Genomic DNA, 13,269 nt, shown 5'->3' with positions numbered 1-13,269 from the left:
TATATTTTGGAAATGAAAAAATGTACCCATTTTACCTATCCATTCCCAGCATCTTGCAGAATATATGATTTTTATGCTGATCCACTTGAATTTTATTCTCACTTGTCTTGGATCTGACCTTGCTTTTGGTGGACTGCAATCACAGCTCAGAACTCTTTTGTAATATTTTAAAAACATAGAAACCTAAATATTCCTTCCCACATGTGCACACGTATTATCAGGATTGCATCTCACTTGCCTTGTTTTCCATCTGCTTTTGCAGAAGGTGCTGATGGTATTTGCCTGTATTTTATGACAACATTTCTACTTGCATAGTTTTGCAAAGTCTGTGGTACCACAACTAAAGATGATTTGGTCAGCAACAGCAATAGGTCTGATTTTATTAAAATTGAGAATTAGCATAAAGAGTATTAATGGTAAGACTAGTTCTCAGCCAGTCTAGACTCATTAATTTCCATGTTGCAAATCAGCATAGGATGCAGCTAGCTTTCTCTTCCAAGGACTTAATTCAACAGAGAACTTGGCCATTTAATGTAGCAATTCAGGTACTTAAGTCCAACATTACTACTGCAATTTGTCTCACCTAACTTTAAATATCAGGTTTTTTGACTCCTACATCTGAACTAGACACCTGAGCTAGTATTTATCTTGAGCCAGTGAAGAAGAACACCTCATTTTTCACGTCTAGTCCCTGGTAGTCAGTAAAAACATGAACCCCTTAGCCTGGGCAGCTCTGATCATGTATAGCTGCAGATGCATAGAGGCAGAATTCACCTGCCCTGAGGTAGGTCTCTATGAATAGGTAAGACTCCTGAATGACTTGATCCACGAAGGCTGCTCCTTACACAAGACACTTTTGACAGTGGTGGTGTCTATCTTTTATAGCACTGAGAGCACTCATCCAGATATGAGTTCAAAGCCCTGAGCGTAAGATCATCCTTCTGCCATGCATAAGGTAATAATAGCAACCAAAATGCTACAGGCTAGGCTATCAGCAAATACTTTCCATCCTCTCTGCTGAAGTTGGCCACGGCACTTGTGTTCCTCTGTAGCAAGTGATTACGGTATTCAACTATGCATGTGAATGCTGAGCTCAGTCCTCTTTACCTGGACCATTTAAACATTTTATCTATGGAGTGCTTAATTGTAAAGGATCTGGATGCAGGCACAAGAAATCAGATCTTTCACTTTCTAGCATTATAGACCTAGGTGTGCATTCCCAGTTCCCATGAATCTGATAGTCATGACTGCATAGCCATCCAGCTGCAGCAGGAGGGATGGAGAATATCAGTCCAGCCTTTTTCTTCACATCCACAAGACATCTAATATCCCATCTCAGCAGTCACTATATTTGTTCATTTGTAAGAATCAAGCCAAGAATGTTTTAGCAATTTACAAGGTGCTCGTGTTTAAATCTTAAAATATTGCAAATAGTCTTTGGGGTAGCAGTTTGCTTTCCTTTAAATAATTAATGGTAGATTCCTATGGTTAGATTTTTATTTTTAAACCTTATATTCTTTTATCTTACTGATATAGCTAGTTTATGATATCAGCAAATGGCTATGCTTATTCACATAATGGCTATACTTATTCACATAATTTTGCAAAAATTAAGACAATTCCAATGCCCAGAGTATGGCAATGCTCAAACTATCAAGTCCTTTTGAAACTAAGCAGTAAAGTCAAAACCAAAATAAATGCCATATATTTCCAATTGCAGCACATTGCCTAAGGTGCTTCAACCTTTCGTACTGCTGAGGGCCTTCTGCTGCAACCCTACAGTCTGCTTTCCACCCTCAGCCCTGTACGCTCTCACCCAAGGTGCTGGAGCGGTGTTTCCCAGAGCCTCTGGGGCAGTGTTTTCCCTTGTTGTTCTCATGTCCTTTCCCTTTCCATTTCCTTGTCCCTTTCCCTTCCCTCTCTCTCTTTCTGCCCCATTTTTTATTTTTTCCCCAACAAATAACTTTCACTGCCAGAGTGTATGTATGCCATCAGATACAGATCCCACTAAGAAATATTCACGGATGTGGACTTGTCTCAACATCCTTTGTGCAACACCATATTTTTCTTTTTTTACTGTAGGGTACCTGTACTACACATGTATGTACTTGCATACACACAAACATGCGCACACACTTTATCCCTTGATTAGCTAATTCTTATTAATGCTTCTCATTGCACCTTCTATAAGACATTTTTCCCAGTATACCTTTTTAGGACTGACTCTATATCCAGGACTGTCAAGCAGCTGGAACCCTGAAATAGCCATTTTATTGGTGATTACCTTGCTCCACTTTTCCAAATTGTAAGTAGATTTTAATGACACACATCCTCCCCAGGATCCATCCTTGAAGAGTATGGTAAAATCTATGCATTTACAAAACATTGACTGGGAAGAGAACACATCTTGTTAGGAAACATGTAAGGACTGGCAGTATTTTTCATTGTTAACCAAAAAGTATATTCTCAGCCTGAGGAAGAACACTGAAGATCTTAGAGAAAAGATCTGAGCTCACAGTTAGAAACAAAACATTTCAGAAACCTCTGTGAAAGAGAAATCTCCTCTAGGCCTCTGCCTTCTTTCTGTGATGCCTGTAATATTTTTACCTTGGTAAGCAATACGAAAAAAGTCGATGGAATTCCAAAGAAACCTATGGTTTCAATCCATTCAAATTATTTCCATGATGTAATGAACTGAAACCTACAACTTTGAGGCAGACAATTCCTACAACATCTGCATTACAGAAAGGAAGGCAGTAGAGTACATGGTCAAGCATGACTCAACGAAATCGTTGGTCATCAGGGATGAAAAACTGATCTTGCTCTGCAGTTCAGGCTAAAACATTTATGACTAAGGAATTGCAACAAAATCCTTCCTTGACAGGAGGTGTAATGCCTAAAGACAAGCTCCCAGGCTTTAACACTCCTCCAAATAGGGAACTTGAAGAGTATAAGCTCTCACTAAATTCATCGGCAGCAAAAAATGCTCAGCATATTTTCCTAACAGTATTAAGTATTTTAGAGACATCCCCTACCTTTCAGAGATACTTATTGAATTGGACAACTGACATGCAGTGTCTGAACATCATATTTTCTGAGTAGATAATGGGGAAAGAAGAATGAGCGGATTGTGCTGCAGAAATAAAAGAGAAGCTTGTTGTTCCCAGATGATGGAAATGATGGAATTCCTTGTGATTTTTTTGGTTAAATAGTTGTCTTACCTTTGGCTTGTACCTCTCAAGCATACCTCCATACAGAGTCTTGCCCTTGAAAGCTGTAAAAATTGACAGGAATCAGGACTTTCCCAGTTTTGCTAGTGCTGTACTTTAATCATACCACCTCTTCATACTTCTATTTTCCTAGCTATAACTTTTTTTTCCTAAAAGTCTGTGATGCTTTATGTGTTAATCTGAGTGCTTTGAGATCTTCAGCTGAGAAATATGTAGGTTGTTGTTTTATTACTGTTATTAACTCATCTCAGTTGGAAATTACTTGCTCCATATTTTACAACTCTTTCAAAACATGCTACACTAAAAGCTCCCTTAGTATCCTGAGAATCAAATAGTGAACACAAAGCAGGAAAAATGGAGAAGAAAAGCAGAAATATGCAGAGACATATAATTTTATTTAGCCTCTGATTTTCTATACTCTCATATTTCATATCCAACATTTTGTTGTAAATATTTGGCAATGAAAATTAAGAAATTCATGCACAGAAGAAATAATTTGTGTCTGCCAACTATTAAAAAAATATAAAACAAGAGCATGGGTACCTTAAAGAGCTGTTCCGTTAGAGGTACTCCATTTTGATGAGTTTCTGTCCATTGACACCATAGCCCTAGAAAGCTGGAGAGCGCATACCTCTGATGCTTATTTGTTATTTGAAGAAGAAGAGGCAGTGGTTGATGAGAATTTGTCTGCACTTCAATTATTTGTCTCACTTAATTATACAAGCAAATCTAAAGTAGTAATCTTCCTGCACCTGGAAATGATAAACCTCTAAGTAAAAGCATTTTATACTAGAACAGCAACACCTACAGGAAGACAATACAGGGCTGTTCAGAGATGTTCATTCAGCAAACAGCTTCATGGGTTGACCGGCATGTTTGTCCTTCTGCTGAAGGTCACTGCCCCTACAGCTTTTCCTGAAGAGTTGTTCATCTCTGTGCCCTGCACTCTGCTTCAAGAAAAACTCTTTTAAACAATGTAACAAAGGGTCTGGATTATTCTGACCAAATAAACTAGGGAGCATCCACATGAACCACTTCTTTGAGGGAAGCTGTAGGGACAGTTATCTTCAGCGGGGAAGGAACGACAGGGACCTGGACACAACCAAGCCATCAGTGTCATAGATGGAGCTGGGAAAGTGCTGCCCGCTTTATTCCACACCAGGATAAAAACTCTGGGACAATCAACCCACATTCATCTAGATGGGATCTTTCTGAGGGTGGATTTCTATGGGTGATTGAATCGGATCTGTAACTGAAGGTGGATTGATACAGGGATAACTTGGAGAAACACTGCGAGCTGCGATTCAGTGTTACTGAGTGCTGGCTCCGTTCTTAGCTGCTTCAGCCATCAGCCTGACTCTCTGAGGTCAGCATTACTATTGCTGTGTGTCTCAATGCTCCAAAGACTAAAAGCTTCTCTCCTGAGATACGATCTTTTCATTTGCCTCCAACTCCATTTTTAACACCAACAGGTCAATCGACTGCTGCACGAACAAGAATACTGGAGACTGGTGCACAGCAAATCTGTAGCCTTGAATAGATTGGCAAAAAGCAAACATAATTATTACCAACTTTATTTAAAATAACAAGCCTGAAATAATGCCTTGGCTTTACCAGCTGGTGTTTCCTGTAAGCTAATTTAAAGTACTAAACCTGTTATCAGGCATTCATTCCAAAGCATTTAAACTGCATTAATGGATACATGCACAAGCATATTGGCTTGATATTCACTGTCAGTGTGTCAAATGGGACTTGTAAGGGGTGTGCATGAAATCTCATTTCTGCTAATGACGGCTATAATGCTATGTTGAGTTTTGGGGTCCCCAGCGCGTAGTGATTGTCTAGCTGTAAGTGGTATCGTATGGGTTGTGCTTTAGTATTACTGCCAGTACTAGGTACATTAGTAAGTGTATTGTATGTCTTTTGTGTTTGCTCCTTCTATTTTCTCTGATAGGGAACTGAGTACAGCCTCCACTGATGCAAATTAAGTTAGCTTTTGTTAGTTTTGGTGGGAGCAGGCCCCTAATGACTGCATTTGTATGTATATGCATCTAACACATATTGCTAGGTTTGGCAGTGAAAAGGAGTGTCCAGTGGGCAGCTGGAAAATTTCAGCTTCGTGTGAGCGCTGCTGACATGAGATCTCCGCATCAGAGGCCAAGAATAATTCCAGAGGGCCCATGGTCAAAGTTAAGCTGGTGACAGTATATAGGGCTATACTGCAACAAAGGGAGTCGGTGCTCTCTCTCTGTCCTCTCAAAGCAGAAGTGCATGATTGCACATCTTTTGCTGACTGATGAGGGTGTGTGAGACACAGCCCAAGTGGGCTGTAGCTCAGCAGAGGTCTACTTGCAGTCATTGCAGTCACGCTGAGTGTGAGCCTTGTCAGGAGCTGAGCCAGGTCTGCACCTCTTGGGCTGGGAATGGATGGAGTATATCTATCTCCATCGGTGAGAGCATTTGGAGCTTAGTTCAGGCTTACCCTGGTGCCAGCAGGATGGAAGAGCAGGGTGTGGAGGCACCCAAGCTGGCTTAGTACGAGCTGGTACAGATTGGGTGTAGTATAGCCACAGTCATGCAGTATTAGCCTAATATTGCAATCGAGCTAAACACATATGCCAAGAGCCAGTACTAATAGTAAGTGCTGCATGAGTGCAGCAAACCTATAGTTGGATCTTCACTGATCAGTCCTCCTGGCAGTACTGTACTAGTTCAAAGATATCTGCCACAGGGTCCTTTTGCAGGACAAGTAAACTTCTGTCCTCCTTTTTCACCCTCTATGCTCTGACATTGTAGCTGGAGTATTCGACTCTCTATGTTTCTGTTTAGAGAGGGGCACTGTATAGCTTTTTAAAAAGATTTTTATTTTAAGGTTCCTGAGAAGCCAAAATTACCTGACATCTTGAATCGAGCACTTGCAAGTCCCAGTTGGCAGCCAGCAGCTGAAATATGCAGGAGAGTGAGCCTTGTGTCCTTTCTGGAAGTTAATTTAGTTCATTTAGTAGGAAAGCAAAAGCTGGCTTTTTCCAGCAGGCTGAGTCGTCAGAGAAGGATTTAATTTCTAAATGATAATAGCAAGTGATGGCCTTTACTGGTGAACACTGCTCGGAAACCAGCTTCCAAAGTAAAGGTAACACAGGAAAGAGAAAAAAGTAGGACACAGTCAGCAAATTGTTTCAAACACTCACTAGCTGCATGGTGATGTTGAACACTAAAAGCTTTTGATAGACACTGAGCTGAATTATTTTTGTTGATATCGTCTTGTTTCTGCCAAATGGACTGCACCTGGCCTATAAAGAGTATAACCACGGTTCGCAGCATGTAAGGTCGAGCAATCACTGTGACTGGCTGGTGTGGCAGTCTAATAAAATCCACTGGGTCGTTTTGACTAGCGCAAATCTATCTTAAGGCCAAAGGCAACTTGTTTTTGGTAAACTTCTGTGAGCTGGTTGTTATCAGACTTCTGATCCCCACATACCACTAATTTCATGCTGCTGGACTCTGTCTTTGAATTAGTAATGTTATATTCAGCACCAAGTCTCTCTCCAGTGCAGGAGAGTGAGGCACCTTTGAGTGCATCTATGCTAGCATCTTAATTTAGGTTAGGAGTACACTTCAGAAGTGAATCCCAGTCTTAACTCATTTACTGTGCAGCAGTTCATATCGTGGTTTGGTCTCACAGCACGCAGACTCAATTCTTTCTGGAGAAACTTAAACTGGGAGATATGCGTCAACATCTTTTCCCATGCACTCTGCCTGCTAAGGGGTGCTAAATTCCCAGGGCCGGACTAGCTCTAGGCTGAAGTTAAACCTCCCAGTGTGCCTCTGTTGTGCCCATTGGGCCCTCAGTACCAACCTACTTCCATTGCACTGCACTGCTTTTTAATGTAGGGGAAGTCTTAGGATAGGATCCAGCACATGAAGCAACCCCAGTCCCTGTGCCCACCAGGGAGAGGACTCAAAGCAGAAAAAACAGGGAGGGCAGGAGCCAGCTGTGCTCGGCCCAAGAGCCTCCATCTGCCTGAGAACTGCAGGCCAAGACCTTCTCTGGAAATAAGTGCCCACATCTTTTTCTTTTAAAAACTAGAGAAAGGGTCAGTCTTCATAAAAGAAAGCAAAACAAAAACTGGGTGATGGGCCTTTGCTGATGCCCTTTTTCTTCAGCAGCTAGGAGGTTAGAAAATATGCTTGTCTTTCAGAAGGTTTTTAAGGTGGGAGTTGAAAGTTTTCCTTTTTGCATTTGAAAGTCAGATTTCTTGTGTGTACTTTTGTATTAAAGCTCCATAGACAGACCACTTGCTTTCCTGTGTGCCTGCATCGCGTATTTCTTTTGTCTCTGCTGAATCATGCAGTAGATATATCAGACAATATTAAACATATTAAAATTAGTAATGCCACACATTCAATTATTACACAAGTTCATTCTATACCGTTACAACTAATTTATTACTTTAACATTGCAACGTCATTGCCTGAAAATGTGCTTAGGGACACCTTCGTGCAGAGGCAATGTTGTTGGGGGAGCAAAAGGATAACCAGTCAGAATTGTCTTGTCTTCTGTTAAAAGAGACTAGGAGCAACGGGCAAGTCTGCAGTATGTGTTTTTTTTAAAAGTCAGAATCAAGTGCTAACTTTTGATCTTTTGGGGTGGTTTTCCAGTCAGTCTTTGCCTCTTTCATTTAGTTTGATTTGACCCACCTTGAGGCCAGTTGCCAGTTCTGAAGCACCTACTATAAATTTGTGGAGCAATCACTCTATAGCTGTCGAGTAAAACTTGTGCACTTGTATTAAAAACACTGTTTGAGCATGTGGAAACATTTAACTGTTCCTCAGGAAAAAAAAAACCATACAGAAGTCTTGTAGTTCTTAGAATCTGTGTGTTAGATAGAAACCAGAGTGCTTGCTTTGAACATCTCTCTCAAAGGGAAATTTGTGAGGAGAAGAGTGTAGAGATTGAAGTCAACCATATTGATATTGGCAGGTTATCTCCTGAGGGCCCTGTGGTCAACAGCAAAACTCCTGTGACTAGGATGTAGCCCAGCAAAAATTAATACTATGCCCATACCTCTAAACAAAACATCCTTGGTCTCTGGGGGCAAGTGGCCTGGCAATGAGAAATGCCTTCTTTGTATTAGTGTACGAGCCATAAAAGCTTCTTACAAATAAGTATTTCCTCCGACCCATTTCTCTCTGACCCATTTTGTATATCAGTTCTGGCTGAATCATCAGATCTTTCACTGCTCGCAATCTGCAGCTAAATGTGAAGCTGAAGACAGACATGGTGTTCCTTCCACTCAATACATGTTTATTTTTATCAAACGCAGGATTTTACTCTGTCAAGTCCCCTTTAAGTGGATGAGATTTCTTTTCCTCTGATTTCATTCCAGCTTCACTTAGGAAGAATAATAGTCTATGGCATGATATAATGGATTCTCATGTAACAGAAAATAACTGCTATTGCCTTTCTGTGAAGACATTGCTAGTTTGGGAAAAGGTCAGAGAAGGGCTTCTGTCCAATACCAGTCTTGTCTTTACAGAATATAACAAGAGCCGGTGAAATATAAACCAGATATCTTTCTGGATACTCCTTAGTGTCACCTTTTTGGTTTTAATGATTTGTATGTAATTTGTTAAGTAAGTGATGGCTTCCCATCAAGCAATGTACTGTCTTGGTTATCCATCTTATATGCTCCATAAATAGCAAATAGAGAGAGACATAGTAACTCAAAAGGCATAATCTTGGCTTCCTGAATTTTCTAAGATTTTTGGGAGGTGTTTTAGTGTGACTGGGATTTAGGCTTTGATATTTAGGCAGTGTTGACAGGCCTTACCACGTGCCCCGTAATTAAACTCAGTTCTGTTGTTTAGTTTGTTACATCTTAGATGAAGAGCTACCTTTCATTTGCTCATAGAATAACCATTTAACGTTTCCCACGTAAAATAACTGGGGTAAAAACAGGAGTGAAAAGACACATGGAAAAACTAAATTTTGGGGAGAACTGGCCCACTGATCCTTGTAATGTTGATAGCTAGGGATTTCCTCTTTCAGAAACCTCTTAGTTCATTTTTTGAGTATTAAATATTCATAAATTATTTGGAAAACTGGCTGAATGTAGACACAAGGCAAACCAGAAACCTTTAGCAATCAGCTTTGTGATTTGCATAGTAGAGAGTTCAGATGCTTGCCAAACCCCTTGAGTTACAGAGCCACTGGAGTCATTGGGAATAATCTGTATGTGGTGTGGTTGCATTGAATTTTCCCCGGTGGCTGCAGAAAATAGAGAGTGGTAGCTTGGAGAAGATTGCCTTAGATGTGTCTCATGGGTTTTGTTATTTAACATGTCACTGTGCGTCATGGAGTAGTGTTATCTGACTGCATGCATGGTTTTACCTCCTTGCAAGTGTGAGATAACGTGGAGTAGCTACAATCTGCTTCATCAATATGTATTATCTTGTTTTCCCAAAACTGAGGATATAAACATGACTCATGACTGTGGCTCAATTGATGAACTCATTTATGAAACTGGATGAATCTTTCCTGTGTCCCAGGCTTTAGATAGGAGGTAACTGGTGGTGAGAGTCCTTCAAGATGAGATGTCTTACCAGTCCTCCCTGCCCTTCCTCCCATATTTGGTGTTAAAGGGTAGAAATCTGTGTACAGCCTGGGGGAGGGGATTTGCTTTATTTCAATACCGACTTCTGTTGAATATGCTAAAATGATATTTAGGTGGCTTTAGGGCAGAGTGCTCTGCTCCATGGCCTCTTAAGTGCATGGGTTAAAAGTACTCATGGGAGGGGGAGGGACTGTAAAATGTACAAGTATTCCTCTGGAGGAAACTCTAGGTTTGAAACTGGACAAGTATCAGGCCTGTTTGGTACAGTTCTTCCAAATACAAGTGTGGCCTTTGTTAAGAAAATGTTAGATTCTGGTTAACAGTTATTGTACATTTTATTCCCTGAAAAATATGGAGCACTGTTGATCTGGGCCATTTTTCAAGCTCCATGTAAAGGTAAAAAAGTCAGGAGAACTTGTTGAACTTATACTGGCCTGCTTTGGGAGCATGTTCTTTGGAAGCAATTTGTTCAAATGACTGAATTTCAGGATCATTAACCTCATGCCATAGGCCACAGAAAATTTCAAGAGAGTTTGACTAAGCCTGTGAATTTTAGAACATGCTTTGATAGTGACTTTTTAAATCATTCTATGAACTGGAAATAGTAGTGTTTCACATAGAAAGGAAATGTACAGTACAGTTGAACAGAGGATCACAGTAGGTCGTGGAAACAATGACCATATAACCCAAGGGAGCAATTCCACTATGGCTCACAGTCTCTATTTGTAAACGCCGTGTGGCCTGGATGTCAAACCACTTGGCATCTCTGCTTTAAATGATTTGTCATGATTGCTTTTAAAGTTCAGAGCACTTGTTCATGGCCTCTTTTGAAAACCCACAATAAATATTACTATTGCAGATGAACTTGATGGTCTTTGAAGTGGTTTTGATTCTAAAAATGGTAATGGAACCTATGTGCAATATTTCATTTTCCAAAATCAAGACTCTTCTACACTTACAGCACAAAAATTATGCACAAATCCTTTTTTTTTCCATCTGAGATTCATTACTCAAGAAGTACCGTGGCAGGCTGCACTCTGCTAGCACTTTGCATTCCAGTGTGATTTTGCATGGGGAATTTAATTCTGAATTGCAAACAAGATCAAGAGCCTGATTCTGCATCATTAAACCCCAAAACCTTTACAGCTAGGCTTAGTAGAAGCAATATCAAAGGTAAACCCTAGGTGGTCCTTCGGTGGCAGGACCACTGATGCTCTACTGCACAGGGAAATCGGTAGAGACATGGTAGTAACCAGTTTCAGAAGCATGAAAGCTGGGAAACAAGTCTCAAAATTTTTTTCTTTCATGAGTGAAAAGTAACCTCAAGAGTCATTGTAGAGTAAACTAGTTTGACAGCAGAAGGGATGATTGTGGGATGAGAACTGCTGGAAGGAAAAATGCAGTTATCTTTTTGGCAAATAACAAAGCATCTAACGTGCAAAAGTGTTTTTTCCCTAAGACCAGCAGAAAGAAAGGTCTAAGCCCGGAAAGCAGAACAGTGGGAAGAGTGATTGGAAAAGCCTCAGTTAACAGAAGAAAGTTTGATCTACAGCCATTTTGTGACTTGTGATTACCAATATTTCCAGTCCCAAATATTGAACAATGATGAGACAGGACCTTACTCATGAGAATGGCTTTAAAGTTATGTTTTGTTCTAAATATTCTATTCATATGCTAAGTTTATGCCCATCAAGCTTAAATAAGAACCACCTTTATGGTGTCACAGGAGGTTGGCAACACTATATTTTCTTGAGATAACCAAGTTGTGTTTTATCCTTAGTAGTTTTCTTTTGCCCAATCTGTTTTTCCATAAGGCAGCTGGAATTTCAAATACGATCTGAGAAGAAAGTCTGGAGGCTGTGGTCTCATTTTGCTAAGTAAATAAAAGTGAAATATTGGTGCTATGACTGTCTAGATGCATTTTTTGCTTTTTGCTTGTTTTGAACTAACCTACCAGGACTTCTTGTTTCTTCTTTTTCTTAATTTTTTTTGATTCTTAGAATTCTTTCTTTAGCTTTGTCCTTGTTTCGTTTTGCTTTTTATTGTGATTTTGTTGGGTTTCATTAAAAGAAAACATTCTATCATTCTCTCTTACCTTTGAAGGTATTTCTGCTTTGTTTTGCATGAAAGATGCTGTGCAGAGTCAAGCTGCTGTTTTGTACAATTTCCTTGCTGGAAGCACTAGTCAATCTCAGTCTGACATAACCCTCCTGTCACATGTGTTTAAATAGTAAAAAAAGGCTAGGTTCAGTTTCAAAGGATTTCCACTAAAAAAAGTTAAAACAACTGCAGCTCATACTCCATTCCAGACACTAAACTGCATCTTCTGGGTGCTTCAGAAAGAACAGTACTCACACACAGATAACGTTTCTAAAGGCCTTAAGGAAGGAAAGCAGAGTTATAATATCATCTTGGAAAAACAGCTGATAGAGTTAAAAGTGGGAAGGACTGGCATTCTTGAAGAAATGGTGGTAATGATCCTCAAATGAGTACTCCTCCAACTGAGATTTACTGACATGGTTAAAGCCACAACCCTTCTTCCCTGTTTATGTTGCATTAGGCGCTCATTGCCTAGCTCCTAGTCAGCTCACTATCTCATTTAAAAAACTACTACTTGTTTTGCCTGCTATCCTGTTGCTGCTCCTTTTACTGCCTCTGAACACTGCTTCTATTGCTGTTTCTTGTCACTGCTTTGCTGTTGCTATTCCCACTTTCCTGAACACATCTCAGCACTGCAAGATTTCTTCTCCCTTGGGGTACAGCTACATCAGGTGTGGGTCACAGCACAGGTCTGAGCCCTAGCCCATACCTCTTGACTTTAAAACCCCAAATCCAAGTTTGACTGCAAGTATTTTGAATGAGGTTAATCTCAGATAACTTCATCTGCCTCTTACAAAGACACTTATGTCTGAGCTAATCTTGCTTGGTTCCCTCTACAGTTAAAGGAGAAGTAACTACTTTTAGAGCATGATTCATCTCATCCTGATAGTGATGCTTAAAGTAGGTCAGGCAAATTTCACCAAATGCATGTTCTATATGATGGGGTTCCCAAAGTGATTTTCTCAGATGTAGACATCTTTGTTGTGAATGTCTAAATTTAGATGAGAACTGAATCAGGAGGGTATTAGAGTGAAGCATCGTATATGAATATCCTGTTCTTTTTTTAACAGCGGAAGATGACTAGCAAACAGAGTGAAGATCCGTGCCTAGATGTTAGACCCAGTACAGCCATTCCCATGTTCTGGAGGAAACTCACCTCTTGTGCCTAAAATTACATTTATAGTGTGTATTCAGAAAAGTGGCCGCAGAAGTCTAAATTGAAAGATCAAAGGATAAGCTGTAATTTGCAGTGTGAGCACACTGCTGGGGAGGAATAAGCGTCACACAAGCCCTCTATTTCATCCTTCCTGCTGACAGTGAAGAGT

Source organism: Gymnogyps californianus, chromosome 1, assembly GCF_018139145.2.
Source record: "Gymnogyps californianus isolate 813 chromosome 1, ASM1813914v2, whole genome shotgun sequence".
Lineage (NCBI taxonomy): Eukaryota > Metazoa > Chordata > Aves > Accipitriformes > Cathartidae > Gymnogyps > Gymnogyps californianus.
Note: the sequence above shows the minus strand (reverse complement) of the source record.